Consider the following 26,416-nt stretch of genomic DNA (forward strand, 5'->3'; position numbering starts at 1 on the left):
TTCAAAATGGTATTGGCTGAGCCTTTAGATATGCCAACTGTTTTTCAACACCAAATCTTATATTTTTTGAACGTGAGCTTCGTCGGTTGAGGTTGATGGTCGCCCTGGACGCTCTTCGTCTTCGACACGTTCACGGCCGGCTTGGAACTCACTATATACCACTTGTAAACATTTTTTTTAGACATAGCCTCATCACCAAAGGCTTTCTGCACCATCCTCAACGTATCCGCAGCAGAAAATTGATTCCGTAAACAAAATTTAATGCAAATTCTTTGCTCAACAAATTTCGACATCGCAAAACACGAAAAAATCACTTTTAGCAGCTCATAAAACGACACGTATCTCAAAGACTAATGAATATTTTGACATGAAATTTGACATAAATGTGACTGACAGTACTACCAACCTAAAAAAAAAAAATAATTCTCCAAATCCTTCGACGCGCGCAGTTTAAATTCAAATGTCACCTTATTTTTTGGCCACAGTACATAAGTATTTGTGTATAGAGCCAAGCTTGATAGCTTTTGGTAGAAAGTAATTTTGGTGCCAGTGGACTCAAACCTAAAGAGAGTTGAAATTTGGTTTCACACTTCTTCATTTTCAAACTTTTCAGTCCTACACATTTACATAAAAGCAAGGCAATTTAAAAATGGAAATGGATATCGAGCGCTAAGTTTTATTCGGTCTGTTTTTCCGCCAGCTTGTTTACGGTTCTTCGTACCGCTTTCTACAGCTCCTGAGGTAATTTAGTATACCGCGGTGAGCAGACAATACTGAACAAAAGTAATATGACAGCTTGACACGACTCACGCGTGACCTACAAAAAAGGTTATTGAAAAAAGTACCTTTTCTTGGATCAGCCGTTAGAAAACCAAGGCTTCAGGACAATTGGCAGAAAGCCAGGAGCGACATTTCTGCGGTTTCAAGACTGTGAAAACTATAGGCTTGTAATAGTTACGCATAACAATGCCAGCATAAATATAATAAGAAAATATAGATCCTCTTCTTTTTTCAAACGGTCAGTAATAATTGGCAAGTTTTTTCTAACGGGGTTTGCAATAGGGACACTACAAAAGTAGACTGATAGGGACAGCAAACGACGCCATCTTTTGACATTTCCGTAAGGTTTGCCATTTCATCATGGAATGGATATACGATCTAACAACGAGTCGAAATTATTAAAATTTACTACCGAAATTCGGAGTCAGTCGCCTCAACTTTAAGAGCGCTACGTCGTCATAAACGTCCTGTTATATCAACAATTGAGCGCCTGGTGAAAATATTTGAATCCACAGGCACAGAACAAAATGTTCCCGTGCCGCTAGCGCATCAATTGAGGAGCACAAAAATCTGTCTCTCACACAACGTTCTCAAGCGTTGGGCAACTCTATCACGTCGCTGTGGCGAATTTCGCGAAGAGATCTTAGCCTACATTCTTACAAGATCAAATTGACGCAAGAACTGAAGGCACTTGATCACCAGAATCGTCGTGTGTTCGTGAATTGGACTGAGCAACAACTTGAAAATAATCCTGATTTTCATGATTGGCGTTATTGGTCGAATGGGTCAGAAAATCCACACATTACACACTATTCATGAGCCACCATTGCAACCCGAAAAAGTTACAGTTTATAGAGGTCAGAGTCGCAGGTATATAAGATTGCAGCCATTTCGTTTGCGGTCGTACTTCCACCAAACCTTCTTCTATTCATTCTATAAAATTTCAAACACAAAAATGTATTTAGTATTTTCATATCACCATTGAAAACCCGTAGGATAGGTATATATTAATAAAACCAGAACTATGATTGGGACATGTTCTTCTTCTTTATTGGCGTAGATACCGCTTACTCGGTTATAGCTGAGTTTACATAAGCACAACAGTCGTTCTTTTTCTTTTCTCTGTTTTGTGCCAATTAGAGATTTCAAGTTTAGTCAAGTTCTTCTCCACCTGTTTTTTCCAACCGAGTGGAGCTCTTCCTCTGTTTTCATCTATTCGGATGACATGACCTAGCCAACGTAGCCGCTGTCTCTAGCTGAACTATGTTAATGTTGTTGTTTATCTCGTACAGCTGTTCGTTCCATCGACTATTGTATTCACCGTTCTTAATCAATATGTGTATAAAGTGTACACAAGTCTTAAAACACATTAAAAAAGAAACTCAGCAAATATGGAATGGGGATTAAGAAAGAATATGGTATGCATTCGGATTATATTTTTTCAACATTAACAGTTAACCTCTTTCGGTTGTTTCAATTATTCCTTGTTCTCTCTTTGTATACAAAGAATTTCGTTTGCGGTTAATCAAGGTGCAACCGTCATTAGAAATTAGGAATGAAGCATATTGCGAAGCGTTGTCAACAAATTCCACTGCCAAAACATGCTACATAAACTATGTATGTTCGGAAGAAATTGTATTCAACCTGGTAGTTAGCTCCATCTAGCGTTCGTAGCATATACACATCCATTCCGCCTGCATTAACTCTTGGGCACCGACAATAATAAGAATTGCTTTCCTCCATCCCATTCACTGCACTCAGTTCTATTTGCATTGAGTAATGCCTGTCCTAATGGTCTGCACTAACCGGCAACGTCACCCTTTCCATCGAAAGAATAAAAGCAAATGTTAAAATGTGTGTCGGAACAGTGAATCGGTCGGCCGCGGCAATAGGGCCAACGGGTCAACAACTGTCAACAGCCAACGGCCAACGGCCAAATAAACGAGTAAATCAACCGACGACTGAACAAACAAATGAGTTCACAACAGCGACAAAATCAAAAATGGGCGCGGAAAATGCGCAAGTGTGTACCGGTGGAAAATGGAGTAAATACTCATAGTCGTTGGATTGTGGAGTGTTGCTGCCAACACAAATGCAAAATCCAACCATCAACACTGAGCTTTGTGTTGTGGCATTTTGCGGCCTCTTACCTGGCTCATTGGTACCATCAGCCAACTGACACCGCTGTGCGCTTGTCCTTTCTTCTGTTTGATTTTCCTATTACCATTACTGTTACTGCTGTTGTTGCTCACGGGTGTTGACGTTATTTTGCTGTTTGTTGCGCACAATAACACCTCGCTGGCAGTATTGAGTTGCAAGTGGACAACAACATACACTAGCGTTGGCAACGCGTTGCGTCAAAGCTCTGCATTGCTTTAACCGTTCGTTGAAGTTGAAATGAGCACAGCCGGTGGGTTGTTCGGTTAGTTGGTTGGCACGCTGGTTCTTTCTCTTGTCGGGCACGAGGAAGTGCTTTGTCAGAAAAGTGTTTGCAACAACAAACCAACTCCAATACATATAGGACGACAACAAGTGGCAACAACAAATGCTGCTGACATAAAAACTGTTCAACCAACCAAGTAAGGTGGAGCTTAGTTCGAGCGCAAACGAACTTTATGGAACCGTCGCAAAAAAGCGATATAAAAATATTTGCCAAATCGCGCTTCAGTTAATGAAATGAGCTCGGTGGTTTGCCATACGTTGTATAGAGGCGATGCAAAGCGCACCTTAACTAAAGGCTAATAAGTCTCATCTACCCTCGAGATTTATTTCTCCACCATTGTCTGGGTGAACGAAAAATACATTAGTTTGAGGGACACACCTATGACCTGTGTCAGTCTAATAAAGCCAGTTTTTGATGACAAAGAAGTACGAGGTGTGGTTCTTCAAACTCGGCCGAAATCGGTTCGGAATCGATAATTGTATAAAATTTCGATTTTTATCATTTTTATTTAGATCGATTTCTTCACCGATTGTTGCAGCCAGCCATCACTGAGGACAAAGTTATAATATCCTTTAGCAAAGAAGATCATCGTGATTACTTTTTACCGGAGTGCACTAATAAAGGTTAGCTGACGCAACGGTAATTGCAGCGGGAACAATGACTGACACAACAATGCAGCAATAACAGTGTTATGTAAAGAAATTTGAAGTCAACCACAACAATGTTTTGTTTCCAGCACTTTCTCCTCATTTTCTATATAATTTCAATAGTTTTTCAAATCATTCACCGCCTCAAAATTAATTGCCTTTATGGCAGTTGTTATCCTGAGTGTCGTGGTATCGTTGGTTTTGTCGCTTTTGATGAAAGTGAGTTTGAGGTTTAAGTTTTAATGAGTAAAGAAATAATGTTGGACAGAGTGATTACAGGCATTTTTGACGCGTTGTTTCTTAGCTCAATTCATTCGAGTTTGTTTCAGCTCGACCACAATTGTCAGTCTAAATCCGTTTATATATGTAGGTCACAATGGCAGAAAATTGGTGGCTTAATTTTGAAGCGAAAGGTTTTAGGTTATGTAGGGAAATGTTCGGTAATAGTTTGTATATACATACATATGTCGACAAGTATCACAAATAAGACCCAATTGAATTAATTTTACTAACTTCTATATTCTCTGAGTAGATAGACTAAAGAAAAGTACTTAGAAGAAGTTGTAAACTATACCAAACGGGCTTGAGTGGATGTGTTTGCTTCAATTATCTTCCAGTTACGGTTATTAGGGTAAATCTTGACTATGTGTTAAAAAACGTCGAGTTCGATCTATTTCAGATGCTCGATATGTTTGATGTTGTCTATCTACTGAAAAATATGTAATTGGTTCGTATGTTATCAAATAGTAATCGGTAATAAACAGAGCGGCAACATAGAGCTGGGCGTTAACAGTGTGTGTATTGTATTGAGGAAGTGTGGAACATAATTCCATCAACATCTCTTGTGATTTTACAGAATAAATATAAGGCGAAGTCGGAGAAAAATTTACACCCAATAACTACGAACGAGGTAACTGTGCTGCTATTCAAAGAGAAAAGAGATCGGTACATCTAGCTTTTAGCATATATTCAATAACATTTACCAAGCTGAAAAGATCGTACTTTTTTAAATCTTTCCTGCGAAATTTTATTTGTTGCAGCGATAGCGATACATTGATAATAGCGACCTTCTAACTTTTCATTACTGTTTTTGATGTACCCCTTCACTTTTATTAAGTTTCTTCCTAACGATTATTGAGCACAAGATTTGGTCTTACGAGTCCACCATTGACACGCTCCATACCCAAAACATTAATTTAATTGTGATGAGTCGATTCATAAGAGATGTTGAGATCCTCTGTTATCTGCCTGAAACCAACAGCGCGTTTTCAAGCACTGTTTCTTTAACTTTTTGAAGTTATCGTCATTAGCCGAGGTGGATAGACGGCTTCCTTCCGATTTCCTTCACTGATTGCTTTGTGGCACTCAGTGACTTTTGTTCGTGATAAAGTAGACTCCCTAAAACACTACTGCAACATTTTCAACCGTTTAGTAGCCGTGATTCCATTAGAATCATAAAATTTCCAAACTGTTGCGCTGTTTAAATGGACTAGTCAAAGCTGATCAGATGTTATATTTCCAAACACTGCTCAGAGTTATCAGTTCGGTTTTTGGTAGATTTTGGGTTCGCTTGGTAACCACCTGATCGATCTTTAAATATGTTACTTTCATTTGCTTTAATTTAAGATCATTCACAACCATTTTGTAAATACGAATTTTTCAGTTAAACAGGTAATTTTAGGTTAGAAGTACAATAAGGGTGTTCACTAGACCTTCTGTCTAGAATATGAATTGTAGTCATTTAGTTTAAAGCTACCTGCTGCGAATGGATTATTACAGAATACGATTACTCCGGCTGAAGTTTCTGATCCGTCGTTGAATATGCAGATTTCAAAGTTGGAACTGTCGATCACAGAATCATTGACCCAATCTTCTCTACTGGGTAATGAAAACTTATGTTTACTTTCTGACGTGTCCCCTTTGTCTGTCGCATTGTCGGAGTTTACTAAGAAAGTCGAGTATGATACTATGCCATGTCCATGGTGACGAGTCTGACTCTAATGGTCTAAAATCATGGACCGGCTAGCCATATGCATTGCCTCGTACTGCTCTTGTAACTATATGTATCGGCAGGATGTCGACGATAACCCCCAGGGTCTTAGTTGACCTAGTTTTCATTCCGCCTACAATCGTCAGCAAGTAAGCCCGTTGTACTTATTCCAGGGGTTTAATATGACACTACCTCGATAATGCCATCCACCATACCAACGCATCATATGTTAGTATGGGTAGGATGAGACTTGTGTGGAGCCTTTACGATGTGAAGTCGTAAGCCTCAATTTGGGGCAATGGCTTTTCTCCTGGATAAAAAGATTCGAAGCGCTTTGAAAGCCCTGCTCTCAATCTGTTCTCTTTTCGATATATTTGACAGAGCTCGAGAGTACAATACTTTTACCCCTTAAAAAGGGGAGATTGAATTTAGAAGTTTTTGTTCTTCTTGTGAAAATACTGATTTCTGTTTTCTCTGGACTGACAGTTAGATCGCGACCCTCCGCTCAGTTGGCGCAGATCTCAAGGCCTCTTCCTATGAGCCGATATAGGCGATTAAGGTTCATTTCTGAACAGAGGATAGCGAGGTCGTCCACATAACAGACGATCTTCAAGTGACACAAAGCAAGGGGGATAGGATGCCGCCTTGCGGGGTGCCAGAATTGATATGAAGATAACTTTGGCCTCCTGTCACCTACTTGGGGTTTGTTTTTATAATTGGAGGACCTAACCTAACCTACTCCTAATTAATATTCCTATCACGGAACCACTGGATTAAGCATTACTTCATGGATTAGCAACGCGGTGAGACAGTAGATCTGCACAGTTCTGTAGAAGAGCGGCAAATATTTTATCCGTCCGGCTGCTTTTTTTGTTAGCAATTTATTCGGAAGCTCAAAATAGCCGGCTGTGGAAAAGTCGCTTTTATAAAGAGCTCCGACTCCATATAAACTCACTTTCACTATATTATTTTACATCGCAGTTAAACTCATTGCACAATTGCTTAATAATTTATTTTCGATATTTGCATACCACAAAGGTTCCCCTCTGCCACAAAAGTTGGCTCTACATTCGAAATCACAGCCATAAACTGCAGTCAAATTCGTGTTTTACTAAGTAATTTTAGATTTTCCAACGTCACTTGACTTTTCGAGATGGGTCAATGAGCATAAATGCGATGAGGTGAGACAGAATATTGCGCGGTGCAGCTTCAAGCGGCACTACATTACGGCACCTTTCAACTTTGCCGCCAACAACTCGTACCCTGTGCCAGCGGCGCGGTATTTACGAACGACTTCGCAAGGAGCTGCATATTTGCAACATTTATGTTGCGCTGTTGTAGCATTTATGCAGTTGCAACAATTGCCTGACATAACAACAACCCGTTAAGTGGCAATGCGGTCGTGAACTCCACTTGCTGGTGTCGCAACATATTTGAGGTTTGCGCAAACAGAACAAACTCGACGTCTGGTTGCCTGTTAAGCGACGCTACCCACACTTCATCTGTCGCTTGCGGGCGGCTTTCGTGCATCTTTCTCATCTTTGCCGTGTCCTTCTTGCATCGCGTCTTCCTGCCAAGCAGCGAACTTGCTAATGGAAAATGTCATCGGTTTTGGTGAATAAACTTCGGCGCTGCCGCTTTGGCGCACAGCAGGGCATTGCTGGTATCAACGTGTATACTTTTAGTGACACAACGACAGTACCAACAACATGGTGGAATGTCTCTCAAGCCAATAGTTCCTAACACATCCAGCGTTCTCGCCTTCTCGTGCTTTTTGCCACTTCTTCTGAGTTAGTTCAGCCGTCGTCGTGTTTACTTTGCTTATTGCAACATTTATTGTTGTTGCTATTGCTATTTGTTTTGAGGTTATGCCGCGTTCACGTTGTTTGCGGTTACTTGTTTGTGAGTTTTCCGAGGCTCGGTTGACGTTCGGTTTCGTCGGTTTGCTGGTGGTTTGTTGCGATTGCTTTTCGAGTTCTTGTTGCTTTTGGTTTTTGCTGTTGCTGTTATTTCTGTATTTTATTTTTGTTGTTGCTTTTGTATACCTACCGCCAAATTTCCGCCACACAAATTTCCACGCTTCGTTGCGCTGCCGCCGCCCTTGTGGTGGCGTGTCGCATTTTGAGCATTTGTTGTTCTTGTTTTCTCTGCTTTCAGTTTCTCAATTTAGATTAAGCTGTGTGTTTCTTATTTCTTTGAAAATTATTCGCCAATTTCATATGCAATTTATTGCCGCGTGTAATGTCAGGCTGTATATGGGAGCGAGTATATACATATGTATGTAGGTATGTAAGTGTATATATACAGTAGCGGACAGAAAAGTCCAACGTATAGGCGGACTTTCTATTTGTTACAAAATATAAAAGTTTTGTCCGGTTGTATGGATTACCCAAAACAATCGAGTTAGATATAGGGTTGTACAAGGTGCGTTCCAAAGTAAACAGGACTTACAAAAAAAAAAACAGAACAAATGCTTTTTTTGGCAAAATCAATTTATTTTATTCAAAATAGTCTCTTTCTGCTTCAATACAGCTTTTTGCACGGTCCAAAAGCATGTCGAACGAGTGTTTTAGCTCGTTGGCCGGTATGGCCGCCAGTATGCTGATGCAAGCCTTTTGAATGACCTCTACGTCTGCATAAGGCTTTTCTTTCATGGGCATTTTTCCAAAAAGGAAGAAGTCGGACGGTGCAATATCAGGTGAATACGGGTAGTGGTTAATGGTTAAAATGTGATTTTTGGTCAAATAATCGTCCCTCTAATGTTGCGTTCTGAGCAGTTTTTGGTCGTCAGTCAATTTGTGCGGAACAAACCGTGCACACACCTTTCGTAAACCAAATGTTCGGTCAAAATACGATAAATCGATGTTTTGGAGATGTTCAATTCCATTTCCATGAATTTCGATGATGATTTCGACTTATTTTTGATAAATTCACTTACAGTTTCGATGGAATTTCCGGTGATCACGGATTTTGATGGTCCAAATGTTGATCGTCATTTATGTCCTCACGACCACTTGGAAAACGTTGAAACCACTCGTGCACTCTGCTACGGGATAGGCAATCATCACCATAAACTTGTTTCATCAATTAAAACGTTTCGGTAAAAGTTTTACCAATTTTAAAACAACATTTAATGTTGGTCCTTTGTGCGAAGCTCATTTTCGCACCGAATACACAAACATAGTGACACTTAAAACGCAATAACTTCGGTTGGTGGTGTTTCGATCCGGAGACAGCCAGGTTGCTTGACGAATTTTCTTATGCTGGAATCTAGTACTACAGATAACCATATTTCGGGCCACGGCGTAGTCGATCAGCCTCAACCTATTTGGGAATGTTTCCTCGTGGAGGCTGAATTTACCGACTGTTGCGACAAAGATACCTTCCTTGCCGACTATGGAGTTAAAGTCGCTAAGCACGATTTTGACATCGTGGCGGGGCAGTTCACATAAGTGCGCTCTAAGCGCTCATAGAAAGAATCTTTGGTCACTTCGTCCTTCTCTTCCGTCAGGGCCTAGGCGCAAATCAACGATATGTTGAAGAACCTCGCTTTGATGCGGATTGTGGCTAGACGTTCATCCACCGGAGTGAATGATAGTTTTTTTACGTGACGGGTCCCAAACCCAGCGCACAACCCTGAATAGGGGATGTTTCGCCTTCTCACTTTAGCTCGCCTTCAAAAGGATGTTCTTGGGCTACCCAGAGAATACTTGGTCAAAGTGAATTCTTCGATTTTTATTTTGCCTGAATTTATTGAACAAAGAAGTGCGATAATGCACCATATCATACTGCATTGGTCATTCGTGATCATTTCGTCACACTTTCAACTAATATCGTGCCGCAACCACGGCATTCGCCTGATTTACCATCGTGTAACTTCTGGCTATTCAGCAAATACACATGACCACTCCGAGGACGTTTTGACTCAATTGAGGATATAAAAGCTGAATCGAAGACGGCTCTGTTGACTAACACGACGGAGGATTTTTCCAAGTGCTATGATGACTGGAAAATTCGTTGGCATAAGTGTATTGCAGCTGGAGGGGATTACTTTAAAGGAGATGAAATGGACAAAATTCACCTTTCAATTTGGTTACAGTAGTATGGCGGTACTGTTAAAACCTACTAAAAGTGCGAAGAATCAATGACTAAATATGCCAGAGACATAAGGTTTTGCATTCGAGATGGTATGCGGTTTTTATACTAGGCACAAAAATTGGACGATGGAAATGGCCTCGCCTATTATTGTATATATTAAAAGGTTGCCTTCTAAGTAGAGCTTCGATTGCCACCTTTAGCATGAATTACAAGCAAAAGACGTCGAGGCATGCTTAGACAGTTCATAAGTTCTCAAGAAGTGATTGTGGTATATTTTCCCAGGAGTCCTTCAATCTATTAAAAATATCTTATTTATTGGATTGACACGAAGATCGGTCGAGCTTATCATCCAAATATTGCCATAAATGCTAAATGGGATTTAAGTCAGGGTTTTGGCTTGGCTCCATGGTAGGAGCTCTATCGATTTTTAATCGAAATATCTTTTTCAACCCGACAGGTTCTTGGTACGGGCTTTGGGTATGCTGTGGTAGTAGCTCAATCGATTTTGATCGGAATATTCTTTCGCAACTCTACTTGTATCATTGGGATCATTGTTCTGCTGATATTCGTTGCAGTAGTATATCTTCAGCGTATATATATATATGTATATATATGGTTGGATTCTGATTCTCTGGTTAACGTTTTGCACCTTAAGGTGGTTTGTCGCACCTGAACTGTTTTTAATTATTTTGTTTTGGGTTAGCTACTGTAATCATTTGATTAATTTAATAAAACTTTTCGTCAAATATAAAACTTTCTAAAAAAAATGCAAAATGTGTTTTTTTCTGGTTGTACGGATTGCTTTGTCCGCTACTGTATATGTACATATGTATATACGTAAGTGTGTGTGTGCATTTTGAGTTGAGTGAACAATTCATTCACAAGTTTAAAAGTTATTCGTATATAATTATAGGCATTTACACGCCAAATAGGAACACACATTCTCATACATACCCATACAAACATAGATAAATTACACACACACACATATGCTTTCATTTTATCTACGTTTAGTATCTCATATAAATTTGTAAAGTTTATGTATTTTCATCACCACGCCGACGGTGTTGTTGTCAAAGGCGAAATTTACACCAAACATGATTTGGTTTTTGTTTTTGTTTTCTCACAAATCACCTCAAAATTGGCTGTGCGAAAACTTTGGTGCGTAAGCGCATACGGAGGTGCTTTTGTTTAGCGCTTATGGGTGTGCATAACTTCATCATAAAGATAATTTTCCTTGGAAATTTTCGCGTAAACCTTTAGACATTTTTTATGGTGTGCATATGACATGTGACAGCGTGAGGATAAACATTTTTGACGATAAAATGCTTTGCATATAAAAGAACATTTTGGAAGCGCTGCAGCAGCCAAGAACGTAAATGAGTTTAAAAGTTGGAGTTTTTTTCGGTTCTAGACTGCGTTTGATATATAAAATGCCAATGGAAGACTTTCTCCAAACAATTTTAAATACTGGTGTTCGACAAGCTAGTCGAAGGCTTCAAAAAGTCACTTAAGTTATTTAGGCAAAAATTCATCGGGCGCTAATAAGAATTTTAATAATTTAAACACACTGAGCAGGTACAGAATAAGCAGAATAGTGTTTCCTGGGTTCATCGAGTTTTTTTCTGCAAAAGAAGTTCAGAACATAATTGAATCAATTTTGTTTGACATAAAGCGGAAAAGTGTGTAGAGTCGACTGACTTTCTGACTTGTTAAATGAAATTCAATCACTTTCTCATTTTATACTGGGTAGTCGGAAAAGTCTTTTCGTATTTCTAATGTATGCACTCTGCGCTCTAGTAAAAAGTACAATAATAAAAGTGGAATTCAAGAACGCAACTCAATACCACTCATCCGTATAATCGTTTGTTTTACCACTTTTTTCTCTACACAAAGATATTTGCTTTAAGGTAGTCCATCTCACACCTAAATACGAGTATATAGTCTAATGAAAATATGGACTTCAGTGCTTATATTCGCAGATAATAGCTGTCAGACTGTGATATATATTTTTGAAATTCAGAAAGAAACTTTGTCGGATAATAATGTGCTCTTATTGTGCCAAAAAAGGTAAAATCGGGTTAAAAACTTTCTAGTGGCCCGCACATACGTAATGTAAAGATTTTCGAACTTCAGGTTAATTCAATACCGTAAATAGTCAATATGTGAGTTATCTCGATGAAATTCCTTTTCTGTGGGCTTCTTACCCTATAAGTTGTGACAAAAAAGTACCTGGAAATTCTAAATATAAAATATATAATTATTTGTCGCTATTTATTTTGTAGCCTTTAAAATCCCCACCAGATGTAATACACTTATGCCAACGATTTTTCCAGTCTTCGAAACACTTTTCATAAGCATTTTTTGGGATGACCTTCAGCTTCTTCAGTGAATTTTGTTTTATCTTCCGAAGATTGTTGACTTTTTTGCATGCCAAACTCATGAACCCATAGAATTCGCATGATCAAGCATGTCCGAGAGACCTGTTTACGGTATTCTTTATGAAAAAAATGCAGCTTTACTAGGACGAGTCGAGCAAGAACGCGTTTCATACCCAAAATATCCACCAAAATCATTCGAACGATCTCGCGAGAGTTGTCGAGCTCTCTTGCCATCTCTCTAACACTTGCTTGACGATTTTCAAGCACCATATCCTTTACTTTTTTATATTTTCATCGGTCGTCCAGAACGAGGCTTGTTTTCAATGACCTCTCCACTGTCTTTGCAGACTTTGTACCACTCGTGGGCTTGTGTTTTTGATAAAACAGAATCACCATAAGGCTTTTCTAAAACTCGCAATGAAATTTGGTTAGAAATACAAAATTTGAAACAAGATAGATATTATTTAATGTATTACTAAAGGTTAATGTCGTATGTTTTGTGTTTTTTCACGTCTAGTTTGTTGATAAGTTATAAAATTTGTAGACAAATGTATGCATGTGTTAAAGGGGAACTGAAATTCATGCACGACTGCATTACCCCTTCATGTTGCTGCATCGTTCTTGCGACATTTTCTCCTGTGCGATCACGGAGGAGTAGATTATGTGCGCAGCAATAACACATGCACTCTCCACACTCGCGCTACAAGTGCGACACTCAATGCAAATAAGTTCAGTGTCAATTATACTTTTCTTCTGCAGTCGGTCAGCGGTGGTCTCGGGTCATTTCGCGATCGCGAAAAATAATAGAAAATGCGTTAATAAAATAAGTAAATAGCAATATTTGGTGTTGTGTAAATTTGCAAAAGCAGTGCTTAGTGAGAATCAAGTGGAAACTAGTTTTGTGAATAATAAAATGCGTGAAAGTTTCTGGTGTAAAGTGTAAATGTTTCAAAGTGAAGTGTAAAGAAGTACAATAATAAAATAAATGGCTTATTTCAATAGTCGCAAAGCTAAAATCGATTTCTTTCATTTATGAAAAATGTGTTAATGCAAAGTGTTGGATTAAATATATACAAATGCTGTAAATTATAAACATTTATTAGTAAAGAAATTTGTGTCGATACATTTTTCGTAGCGTTTGTTTGTTCGTTTTTTGTTTTTTTATGTTTGTTGTTCGTTATTCGTTGCTTTGCGTTCATTATAATGGCCTTGAAACTTTAAACGATGCAAGAGACTAAATACGTTCAACAGGTGAGTAGAGTTACAGGGTGTCTAGATATATACTTAATTAGTTTCTCATTCGTAAGTTAATAACGGTAGGCAAAGCAAATAGAATCAGCTAAATTTTGGTAGTAAATAAAAAAAAAACGAAAATGTAATTAATTTAGTTTTCAGTGTCAGTATATATAAAAAAAAAAGCAGCCAACAAATAAACAAAATATTCTATAGAAAAAATTAATTAATATTAAAAAATTAATTAATTAAAGTTAAAAATAAAATTTAATTGGTTTCTACAATTTTGGTTTTTTTTTTGAAAAGAAAAAAATATTTTTATTAAAATATCAACACATTATAGTTTACTTTTTATAGTCTTAGAAATAAATATAATCATTAACAAATAAAATACATAAATCGTTCTTTTTACTTGTTCTCATTTTCTCTCTAACTCAATAACAAAATTATTTTTTCTATTTGTTGCTGAAATTTTTAAATTCAAAAATCATAAGTATATAATTCTCATTTGAATGTGACAAAAAGGTACCCGGAAATTGTAAATAAAAACAAAAATATTTAATTATTCATCAATATTTATTTTGTCGCCTTCAAAGCAATCTCCAACAGATGTAATACACTTAATCCAAAGATTTTTCCAGTGCGAATTTTGTGTTATCTCTTCGACCGACTGAAAACGAGTTCCACTTAGCGGCGATTACAGTTTGGGGTACAAGAAAATATCGTATGAAGCCAAATCTGGTGAATACAGTGGATTATCGATGTTACTCATTGCGTTTTTCGCTTTAAATTCGGTTTGTGTTTTCAAACAAACGCCTCAATACGACCAAATAGATCTCCATGATGCCCTAAACCGCGAATCGCGAAAAAAACAATGAGCATCATCTTAATTTTTGAGCGCCTTTGGCGTGGCTTTTTTGGTTTCGGCTCGTTTTTTTCCCTCCATTCCGGTGATCGTTGACTTCTTTACGTGTCAAACTTATAAATACATGTCCCATCGGCCGTCATAACGCTCTCCATAAATTTGAAATCGGAATTCGCAGGATCAAGCATGTAGAAAGGACCTATTTACGGTACTCATTGTGAAAAAAAATTAAGCTTTATTGGGACCAGTTGAGCATGAACGCGTTTCATACCCAAAATATCCACCAAAATCATTCGAACGGACTCGCGAGAGTTGTCGAGCTCTCTTGCCATCTCTCTAACACTTGCCTGACGATTTTCAAGCAGCATATCCTTCACTTTTTTAATATTTTTTGAGGAGGTTGAAGGTCGTCCACAACAAGGCTTGTCTTCAACGATTTCTCGACCATCTTTGAATAATTTGTGCCAATCAAAAACACTTGCTAGGGTCCAACAACTATCACCGAAAACCATTTCCAACATTCTGAACGTTTCAGCACCAGAAATTGGTTACCGCACACAAAATTTAATGGAACTTTTTTGTTGAATAATTTCACTCATCGTAGAATTCACCGAATGCAGTTTATGTACTTCAGACAGACATGTGCATACCAAATAATAATGATTATTTCGATGTGACATTTGGCACAGCTGTCACTGGCAGTCATACCTACATACATATGTACCCAGAAAAAATAAATATTTCGACGAATGGATTTTCGTGCGAAATTGAAATTAAAAAGGCTTACTATTTTTTGCCCACAGGAGTATAAGTATTTACTTTAAAAAGTTTAATAACGTTACATTTAATATAAGCGAACTTAAATAAACACAATTTGTGAGTATAATCACATTTAATAAAAGCTAATAATTGAAAACGCTAATCGATTATGCGCTGCAACGGTTTTTTCGCTCTCTCTTTTCTATGCATGTCCTTGCTGTGCATAGAATAATCCCGAAATTTATGCGTATAAGCTGGCGTGTAATCACTTTATCCCCTGTGGCTGTAATCCGAAAAGTACATAAATCGAAAATAATAAATAATAAAAAGTAAATACAATTTATAAACTTTGATGAGATTCTGGTACAAAAAAACAAAAACAATAAACAAAAAAATTTTATTCAAAAGCAGAAGAGTAAAAAAGCTGCGAAAGCAATTTGCGACTAAACGATTTGCGCTGCACAAACACACGCACACACACATGCAAGTGTAAACCCAACATTTACAAAGGAAGAAGATGTTGTTGTTGTTGGTGAGACATGTAAACAGGAAGAAAGTAAACACATTCGCTGCAAAAGAAAAACAAAAAAATAAAAAATAAAAAAGAAAAAAAGAACTTGCATGCAGCAAACTGACAGTTAAGCAAATAGATAAGCGCATCGCTGTTGAGCTGCTTGCAATGGGAGCTTGCTACGTGAGTTTGTAAGTGAAAAATCTCAATCAAAGTTTGCAGTTAAATTATGCACCGCAACCGCGCAACATCATCACCATGATGAGCATGGATCGGTCAGGCCAATGGCTCTATGTGTGTGTGTGGTGGGAACATGCAATTTGCTCTTGCAACCATAACTGAAATTAACAACAACAAAAATGGTAACAAGTACAAAAAGTATTCATTGCTGGAGACAAAATGAAGTTAAACGTTTGCAAATGAGTTTATTATGTGCTCGTCTGTGTTTGTGGACTGTAACAAAATTACATGCGAGTATGCAGGATGGTTCATGTGTAGTGGTTTCTAGCGCAGATTCTATAGGGAGCAGTTTTGATTCATCCCCAAACGGATATTACGCAGACACAGATCGCTTTTAATATGTCCTTAGTAGAGACAGATGTATCTTACTGGGCTGAAGAAGCTGCATAGATTTAATAGCTTGCGAAAGCATTCGCTGTGTTCGCGTGAGGATACTGTCTCACCAACTCACTCACTGAGATTTGAACAAAAGTTTTTCTGGTTGTGAGAACTTGGAACAATTAACCAGCTTCTCTTAGTGTAACAGCTTTTCTCAGTGACGTTAAATTTGGTGAAGATCTTGCGCACCATTAATAACCTTAAAAGCTTATGGTGAGATCTTATAAGCTTTCCTTTGATTTCAGCGAGGGAGCTTCAGCGATTCCGGGGATGGTTTATTCGTTATTTTGTTTCGAGACGTAATTTTCACAGTTGATCGAAATTTCTTTTCATGTAGATTTTCTATGAATCATAGGTCCCAAAGAAGGTAGATGAAAATTTGCTTTATCAAAAAATATTATATCCTATAGATACATAGTGGGCTAATTTCGGGTGTAACCGAATATTTTATATTCTCGAAAGCACCAAAGCCGGAAAATACCTTTAGTTGTTGGCAATCCTTCGTATTAAGGAATTTTGCGAAAGAATCCGAAACAGACTCGCTTAGCCTCATCTATTTAACTTTAATGAAAAATATACATTGTGACAAAAAAGTACCGATTAATTGAAATTTAAATTCCACGTGTAAATGATATTTCAAAAAAAATTTTTTTTGCTAAGTTGTTCTTAATCACTATGCCAAATGTGAGCGTGATCTGTCAACTAGTTGGTTTACGGCAGTCGCTTAAGTCGGTACACCAACTTTCGAACAAAGATTTTGTCACAAATTTTGTATTTCTAACCAAACTTCGTGTGCGGAATCATTTCGAATGTTGGAAAAGACTTACGGTGATTCAGTTTTATCAAAAACACAAGCCTACGAGTGGTGCAAAGCCTTCAAAGACGGTCGAGAGATCGTTGAAGACATGCCTCGTTCTGTATGACTTTCCACCTTCTCAGCTGATAAAATATTAAAAAGCAGAAGTATTTGGTGCTTAAAAGTCGCCAGGCAAGGGTTAGAGAAATGATACGAAATGATTATGAAACGCTTCTTGCTCGACTCGCCCCGCTAAAGCTGAATTTTTTTCAAAAAGAGTACCGAACCAGGTCCTTTGGGCTTGCTTGAATGTGCGAATTCCGATCCCACATTCATGGAGAGTGTTATAATTGCTCATGACGCATGATTTTATGAGTTTGACATACAAACAAGTCAACAATCATCGGGGGAAAAAAAAAAAAATTCAAAGGTCGGAATTGTGGAATAACAATTCATGGATTTTACGCGATGCACCGTCACATCGAGCTACGACTGTGACTGAATTTAAAGCCAAAAATAGCTATGAATACCATAGATCAACCACCGTACTCAACGAAATTGCCGCTCCGTGGAACCTGTTTTCAGTCGATCGAAGAAATAAAACCAAATTAGCTGAAAGAGCTAAAGGCCATTCCAAAAAGTGATTATGAAAAAAGAAAAGTTGTCCACTTTAATTTATTAAAATATCACACATAAACGCTTAAAAGTCAAAAAGGATAAAAATCACCTTTACGAGTATATCTGGGCGGGAGTAATACATATGTGCGTCGATTTCGCACATTTTCCGCATTTAACTATGACATCAAATGGGAAGTTTAACATTCTTATATAAGGTAATTGGAAGCCAGACTCGATTCGTTCATTTTTGGCATTAAAAAGAACAGAAAAAACTGCTCTCTGATTTTTATTAAGATACCTCTACATATTTACCAATATATAAGGTAAGGTACGAGGTGTGTTCAAAAAGTATCGCGAATTTTGTGTTTTTTCAAAAATTATTAATTTATTCATGAATATCTATTTTGCCCCCTTCAAAGTAATCCCCATGAGATATTATACACTTGTGCCAACGGTTTTTCCAATCTACGAAGCACTTCAAAAAATCATTTTTTTATCTTCTTCAGCTCCTCCTTCGATGCCGTCTGTATCTCGTCAAGAGAAGCGTAACGTCGTCCTTTCATGGGCCTCTTCAGTTTAGGGAACAAGAAAAAGTCACAGGGGGCCAGATCTGGAGAATACGGTGTCTGCGGCATCATTAGTGTGTTGTTTTTGGCTAAAAAGTCGCGCACAAGCAACGATGTGTGAGCAGGGGCGTTATCGTGGTGCAAAAGCCAATTTTTGTTCTTACACAAATCCGGGCGTTTCTGGCGGATTGCTTCGCGCAAATTGCGCATAACTTGCCAATCGATATGTTTAGGTCCTCAGCAACTTCTCTAACGGTGATTCGACGATTGGCCAATACCATTTTCTCCACTTCATTAATTTTTTCGTCTGTTGTTGAAGTGCTCGGGCGTCCGGCACGCTCCTCGCCGTTCACATCTTCTCGGCCTTCTGAGAACATTTTGTACCACCGATAAACGTTGTTTCGGTCCAAGGTAGCTTCTCCGTATGCCACAGTCAACATTCGGAATGCATCCGCGCACTTAATTTCGTTTTTCACACAAAATTTGATACAGGTTCTTTGATCCATTTTTTTGAATAGGTAAAAATCGAAGACGATCCAAATACACGTGCAAGCAAAGCAGCTGTCAACAATTAAATGAACATTCAAAATGGTCGAGCTTGTCGGCATAAGTGAGAGACATGAGTACCAACATAACGCCACAAAAAATTCGAAATTCGAATATACGTCACCCGCGAAAATTCAAAATTCGTGATACTTTTTGAACACACCTCGTATAGCAAGTCAAAGGTTTTTTTTAATGGCTTTTGTGCCGTCCTCTCGATTTGAACAAGGAACATGTGTCCATTAAGATATCTCAACTTTTACTCAAGTTACGGCTTGCACAGACTGAGAGCCGGACGGATAAGTAGCCATCCGGATTTCAAATCGTCTTTCGGGTTATTTATATCGCTGTATTTATCTCGATTAGTTTTACGGGATACAAACAATCGTTAGGTGCGCAAAACTATTATATCCTGTAATAACATGCTGCTATTATATACAAGCCGATATATAGAAGTCTATATTTAGTATACTTGCATGTACAATCTACGCTCGAACAATTCATTCTCCAAGAGCCTCAAAAGTTTTTTGTATACCCTGAACAGGTCCCTCAGTTTTTAAGATATCGTTTTGAAATTTTGCAAACGTCATTTTTTCTTTAAGAAGCTGCTCATTTGTCGGAACTGCCGATATCGGACCACTATTACATATAGCTGCCATACAAACTGAACTATCGGAATTAAGTTCTTGTATGGAAAACTTTCACATTTGACAAGATATATTCACGAAATTTGGTATAGATTATTTTTTAAGGCAACAATGCAATCTCTAAAAAACTTGTTCAGATCGGATTACTATAGCATTGTAGCTTCCATACAAACTGAACACTTAGTTACAAACAGAAATACACCTGTGAAGGGTATTTAGCTTCGGTGTAACCGAAGTTACGTTTTTTCTTGTTGTTAAATGTTTTCTAAAAAATGAAAAACGGTACATAGTGTCTGTTGTGTATTAACAACTATTTATATATGTATGTAGATTGGTTTATGCGAAGGAATGTTGAGTCGAAAATATAAACTAATACACTCGTGCAATGGAAGTGTGTTTTGGGTCAGGATATCGTTCTCTTTTTTAGGTTTCTATGGAAAAGTCGAGATAATTTATTTATATTATATTTTATTATAACTCTTTTGCAAAGTCTACTTTTGAAGATAGTGTTCCGAATAGGTTAATCTATAAAAGTTACTTTTATTGGTTATCAGCGATAATATTAGGTTGTCAAAAAAGTCTTGCGGTACTTTCGCTAGTTGGCGCTGAAAGCGCGTAGTTCCAGTTTTATTCTTCGCGTCGGGTCATGCTATACCTTTTTGGAAAGCTCATTTCACGCGCTAACACGTGTTTGATTGATTGTCGTTTCTTTTAAGTCGTTCGTGAGTTAAAGCGTCGCAAACATGGAGCAAAATAAATACGGTATATTTTACATTACTACTACGATAAAGGCAAAAATGCATCTCATGCCGCCAATAAAATTTGTGCAGTTTATGGACCCGATACAAATTCCATTTCCACCGCACAACGATGGTTTCAACGTTTTCGTTCTGGTGTAGAGGTGGTCGAAGATGCGCCACGCTCCGCAAGGCCTGTCGTCGAAAACTGCGATAAAATCGCTGAATTGGTCGAAAGAGACCGGCATAGTAGCAGCCGTAGCATCGGTCAAGAGCTGGGCATGGACTCATCAAAAATTCATTTCAATTTCAAAAAAAAAAATAAAATCAATAAAAATACCGCAAGACTTTTTTGACAACCCATATATACTGATCTTTTTATTAAATCAGGATTTATTGAATATTTTTATATAATCTGCTCTTATACTATTCTACCATAGTGAAAATAATCGGTCGAACTCTCTATGTGCAATAAGCCCGCTAAATCTCCTGCATTTTACCTGTGGGCAAAAAATTGCGAGATCCCACAAGTGCTGCAAATAAACCCGATCGTTTCAAATGCTACCAAATAACGCTTCAGATTTCCTAGAGGATTGAATGTACTTCCGCGTGTCAATACACTATATCCACTTTGCTGGCTACTCATATCACTTTAGCGAGCCACTGTCGAACGAAACGAGTATACTCGTCTTCTTTTATAATACTTTTTCTACCATTCGGGACCAAATTCGCTTCAGTACGTGCACATATATTCTTCGAGAAAAGATAAGGCTACCTAATATTTTGCAAAATCGTGGATGAAGGCGAACCTCACAAAAATTTCGGACTACCCATAGCTGAAAATAAGCAAGTATTCAGTCTCTCTCTGTTTCACGGGTCAGCAATGTTAGCAGTTATTGTTGCGGCGTCGTAAAATAAACTTCCTATCTATATGTTTTTGAGCTGAATGTTTAATTTATTACGTTCTATCTCTTCCCACCGGCTTGGACTATTTAAAGATTGTCTAGAGCAAATCAGGTTCGACTGTGGTAGGACATTTCATAATTTTCCGATCATTTCCCTAAAGCAATGTAAGAAAAGCGTCGCACTCGCGACAATTTCATCAATAGTCCATGAAAATTCTTTATGTAGGAATGACCCTGAGTGATGAGGGCGACTGAAAGCCACGTTTTGAAAAGCTTGTATTTGAAGTAAGCAGGTTGCATATTTATAATCCGTCTTTTAACTAAGACTGACATGCTTCCAATTTGTGCCTTTAAAAATATCTCGGTGAACACTCATTTAACCTTCTGACCGCTAACGGTCTACTAAAAAACCAACATCTTATCAAAACGACTATCAAACCAGTGAACCGTTGTTGTTGTAACGAAATGAAAGTGTGAAGCTCTGCTGTTTTGTCGCGGCTTTCTCGTCCGACACTTGATGGCGTAAAAATAAAGGGAAACATAAGTTTCAATTTGCCGCTTGAAATCTATAAAAAGGGAAGTAAACAAACAGCAAATAAGTGAGGATGTACACAACAACAGCACTTAGAGCAAATACAAATAGAAATAGAAGTACAACAACAACGAATCAGTAAATAGTGAGTGAAAAGAATTTCACACTTTTATCTAAATTACATTTCAGCTGTCATCAATGATGCTGCCGGCAACGTTGACAGCAGTGGCAATAACGGCTAGCCGAAAGCTAGCTTAAACAGAGCGTGTATGTGAGTGTATGGCTGGATGTGTGTATGAAGGGTATATGGAGTATAGCGGCAGTCGCAGGAACTCTATAAATGGCCAAGTAGATGTACACTCAAGAGCAATTGTCGATTTAGTGGGCAGTGCACGAGGTTTGGTCGTTTGCCAACGTAAGGACGACCGAACGCGCAACTCGCGTCAGTTGGACAGACGTGCAGCTTAGTTAGTTGCGGCAGTAGTGGCGCCACAAACACAGTGCAAAATAAAATCTTTATAATATTTGCCATAATGTCCGCTATAAGCCTGCAGCACTAGCTTACTCTATGCCATACACTATTCTGCCCCACACAGCGTTGTATTTGTGGAGGGAATTTCGAAAGAACAACAAAAAAAAAAATTAAAAAAAAAAATAATAATAAAACGAATGTCGTCAACCGTAATAGGTAAAATGTTGCCACAACGCAGGGAATGGCTTGAAAGCGCAGTCTGTAGTGTTTAGAATCCCACTAAGTACACTTACATACATACCATACAAACTTACAAATATGTATATAGAAACATACATAGTGTTACATATAAAAAGCCACACCAACAGCCGGAAGTTGTGGGCGGAAGTCGTGTTGTTGCTGACTGTTGCGTTCGTCATATTTTATTAGATTTTTCCGCAAAGTAAACGATCGTAAAAAAGCATTTGAAAGATTACCACACGAGGGTGGGCCGATATGTGCCTAGCTTAGAAATGAAAAACTGAAATTTATATGAAATTTGGATCAATATATTCTCACTATTTAGCCAAATACACTTCCAGTGATGCTTCAACTTCTCTAAACCGTCTGAGGTACACCCATTATTGAGATCTGCATGCGATCCTGAGTCCACACAAATTTCAGCCGGATGAGTGGATTTTTCAAGTTTGCAGACAAGAAGTCAAACAGAGTCAAAATTGTAGACTACGGTGGATAGCTTATACACCTAATTCGACCAAAATTAATGCGAGACGGTGGTAAGTGGGAACCGATCGACCTGATATGGTGGAGAGATAGGTTATTTTTTTCGCCAGGCAATTTGTCATAGTAGAAACCTGTGACCCTTTTGTACTTGTTCACATAGGCGAAATATGTAGATTAAACCTTGTGAATCCCAGAAAATTGTTGCCAACCGACATGCCAGCTGATGGGGCAGACTTTGTCTTCTTTGAAGCCGGTTCGCCGGGCGAAGACAGTGAGTGATGATTTTGGTAAAATTTCGACACCAGGCGTCTAGAAGCATATACTACATGATAGATGGTTATTGCGATAGTCGCGTACTTCTTAAACCACCCTGATACATTAAAAAATGGAGAACGAACCAAAAAACGAACTTGCAAAAGCAACAGAAGTGTAAGCTTTGCGCCAAAAGTATAAAAAGTAATAACAATGTTACAGAGCCAACGTGCCCTATAAAAATCGGAAAAAGTTCTGATGGGGAAAATTCTACGTTTGTAGCCGCAAGTCTAAGCGCAACAGGAAGGGGTAAATATGTTTGTGCCGAATCTACAATGTTTTTCGAATGCTAAGGTGCAAGTAGGTGAAAAAATAGTAGACCATAACTTACTTGAGCGGGTGGTGTCAAACAGGCAGTGCTTCTGTTTGGCAAATAAATCTGAGGGAAGAGAAAAATAGCATTGAGAGCAATAGTGTCAAGTTATTGAGAGCACTGCGAATGTTTTTCAGATTGTGTGTACTAGCCAATGTTCTATGTGCCTTTCGCAGGTAGTCGGTGATTCTTTTGTCTGCGAACGAATGTGTCCCAAGAAATTACGTAGGCCGAGGAATCTGTGATCCTTAAGCTCGTCTACCACGCAGGCGGCTTAAAGCTTTCAAATACCCAAAACTTCTTGAGATTCATTTTGCCCTATCAACTTTCGGTGACGTTTGGTATCGACCTCAATCGAACTTGAGGTTGCAGTCAAGGTAGCAATAGAGCTGTTCCGGAGTGCGGCGTCCTTTAAAAAGTGACCATTCACTCAGATAGCAGAGCGGCGATACTAGCCTTGAAATCATTTACAGTTCAGGTTTGGTCGAGGAGTGCGTAACTTCGCTATCAATAGCATCGAGTTTCTTTCTGATAAGACTGGCATGGGTACCGGTCCATAGCGGAATCGCAGATAATTGCAAAGCTGATGAGCTAGCAAAGGAAGGCACCCTAGAACCACTGTCGGTAGAATTGGAGCGAGTTGGTGCTCCCGTATTCTCTTGTGTTCTACTACTGCATAGCTGGGCTTCGCGGAAGCTTGACCAACGCTGGGCTACCATCGGTATTTGCGTAGTCGCAAAACCCTTCTGACCCAAGATTGATCGCAGAAGATCTAGTGATCTCTTTGCCCTCAATAAGGCTAGCCTCTCCTTAGTTGTTGGGCTTTTAACAGGCCAAATGCGTTCGCTTCTCTCTGCAGCTCTCGGTATGTATCCCATCTGGCAATGTAATGTTGAGAGGTAGGCACATCGAAAGACCTAGTCGTCTCAGTCCTTGTCCCGTCCATCGCACTTCTTGGACCGTGGTGATGTCAGAGGTAGGCACACCGAAAGACCTAGTCGTCTCAGTCCTTGTCCCGTCCATCGCACTTCTTGGACCGTGGTGATGTCAGCCTTTGCTTTTACGAGACAGTTAAAAAGTTGGGCAGCGGCACCTTTCCATTTAAGGGACCAGAAATTCCAGCTGTAAGTCCTTAAATCTAATTCCTTAACACTTTTGCTCATCAAAGGGAGGGACTCTCATCGGAGGATTTTTTAATATTTTCGTTGGCGGTGTTGTTTTTTTTAACGCGACGGTCTCAAACTCAGCCGACAACCCTGAGGAGGAATGTATCGCCTTCTCACTTGAGCTCGCCTTCAAATGGACGTTTTTTGGCGTAGGTGGTAGGTGGTCTAAGGCCGGAAGTCGTGAGCTGCTTGAACCATATGTAAAATAATCGTTTCAGTCCACTTATAGGTGAATGATGCTCAGAGTGCAATCAAATACTCATTTAAAATAACGCATGAATTCTTCTCTTCTTAAAAGGGTGTGTGGTTCTGTACTAAACAAACGTTATCGCTGAGTTGATGTTTGACGGAGTTTTTGTTTGTTAAGTTGTGTTTTGACACTTGAAACCACTTAAAAATTGTCAACATAACTTTTCATCATTTTTACTTTCTCTTTTGCATTTTATTTTTTTTGTTTAGTTTATTTGTTGCTATCAGTGTTGCCTTCTTGTTTGACTTGGCGGAACTTACTTTATTTTCGCTAACTTTTTATCCTGGCTACCTTGAACGACAGCTGCTGGAAATTTATTCTAATGTCAAGTCGTACACCGCGGCAGTGTCGCAATCAATTTGCACTTCCCACAATGAGAAGAACGAGAGCAAAACGAAAGCGAAGTGTAACTTTTATGTGTTATACTCGTATCATTGTCATAAAAGTGAATGCATAAAAATTATCTCGAAAGTTATAAATAATTTTGTTGCCAAGTCGCTTCTATTATTACGAGTTTTACACACTTTATGTTTTATTTTCCAAAAATGCTGCACCGACGTCATCATGTATGACACATAAATGTATGATAGCGGCACACGGACCACTTGCTTGGCAACTCTATTATTTATTTGGTTTAGAGAGGTCGAATTTTGCCACATTTTTCCTATGTTTGTACAAAGCGAAAACTTCATTTCTTGTAATCATTTAAGCTCGAACAAATTATGAGTGAAAGGTATTTAATTTTCAAATTATTAAGCTATAATTTTTTTTATGGCACGCCTGGCATTGATAGTCCCCGAGTTATTGCCATAAATTTGCTGGTCATTTTATATCGCCTTTTTATTTCGCACTATTAACCGTTTGCGTCCTTTTTCCGCAGCGACTTTGTTAATGAGTGTAAGGAGGAAAATACATATTATTGAATTCTTTTTTGAATGCGTTTTTATGAGATATAAAATGTATGCTTTTGATGACCTCCGAAAGGGCACTTAAGAAACTCTAAATTAAAATTTGACATAAAATATTTCGCACTTCAATAAAAATGTAACCGAATTGTCGCGTAGACGAAAGAGGATAAAAAGGAGGAAAGAGATAAAAAGGAGCGCTCTTCCGGTTGGCTTTTCCTCGTTCCAATTTGGGAAAAGCTGCTTCATGAGGGGGAAAATAGAGAGTATATATTGGCACATCTGTATTTACATTAATCGATTTCATTGAAACATGAAAATCAATAAGTTGGAGTGTTGTGAACTATACCAACTAAAAATTTCTAATATTTGAGAAAAGAAATGTACTACGTTCTAAAAGCACTTACTCTGAACTTCTTGGTTTATAAGTTCATCTATCCAAGTAACAAGTCAACTTTTACTGGTCTAGTACCGAGATAATTTACTTCTAAATGTTTGTCTCCACCATCTAGCTGCTTGGAAAACTGGTCAATCCAAATGCTCTGTAAAAAGTTGCAGAATGCAAAATATGTACAAGGTATGTCGCAATAGAAACAGAACTTTCTA

General features: G+C 38.3%; 1 long non-coding RNA gene across 4 annotated transcripts in view; it reads left to right on the forward strand.

Moving 5' to 3' along the window:
• The window catches only part of LOC126758906 (uncharacterized), a 187,298-nt gene that overhangs the window by 58,938 nt on the left and 101,944 nt on the right, over window positions 1–26,416 (forward strand). Inside the window, exon 1 of one of the 4 annotated variants that reach the window (XR_007666910.1) lies at window positions 13,481–13,590. The exons of the other annotated variants lie outside the window; for them this stretch is intronic. This is a non-coding gene — a long non-coding RNA (uncharacterized LOC126758906). Of the gene's footprint in view, window positions 1–13,480; window positions 13,591–26,416 lie in introns of those variants that run through there. 4 annotated transcript variants of the gene reach the window in all.

The sequence above is a fragment of the Bactrocera neohumeralis genome, chromosome 5, assembly GCF_024586455.1.
Source record: "Bactrocera neohumeralis isolate Rockhampton chromosome 5, APGP_CSIRO_Bneo_wtdbg2-racon-allhic-juicebox.fasta_v2, whole genome shotgun sequence".
NCBI classification, from domain to species: Eukaryota; Metazoa; Arthropoda; class Insecta; order Diptera; family Tephritidae; genus Bactrocera; species Bactrocera neohumeralis.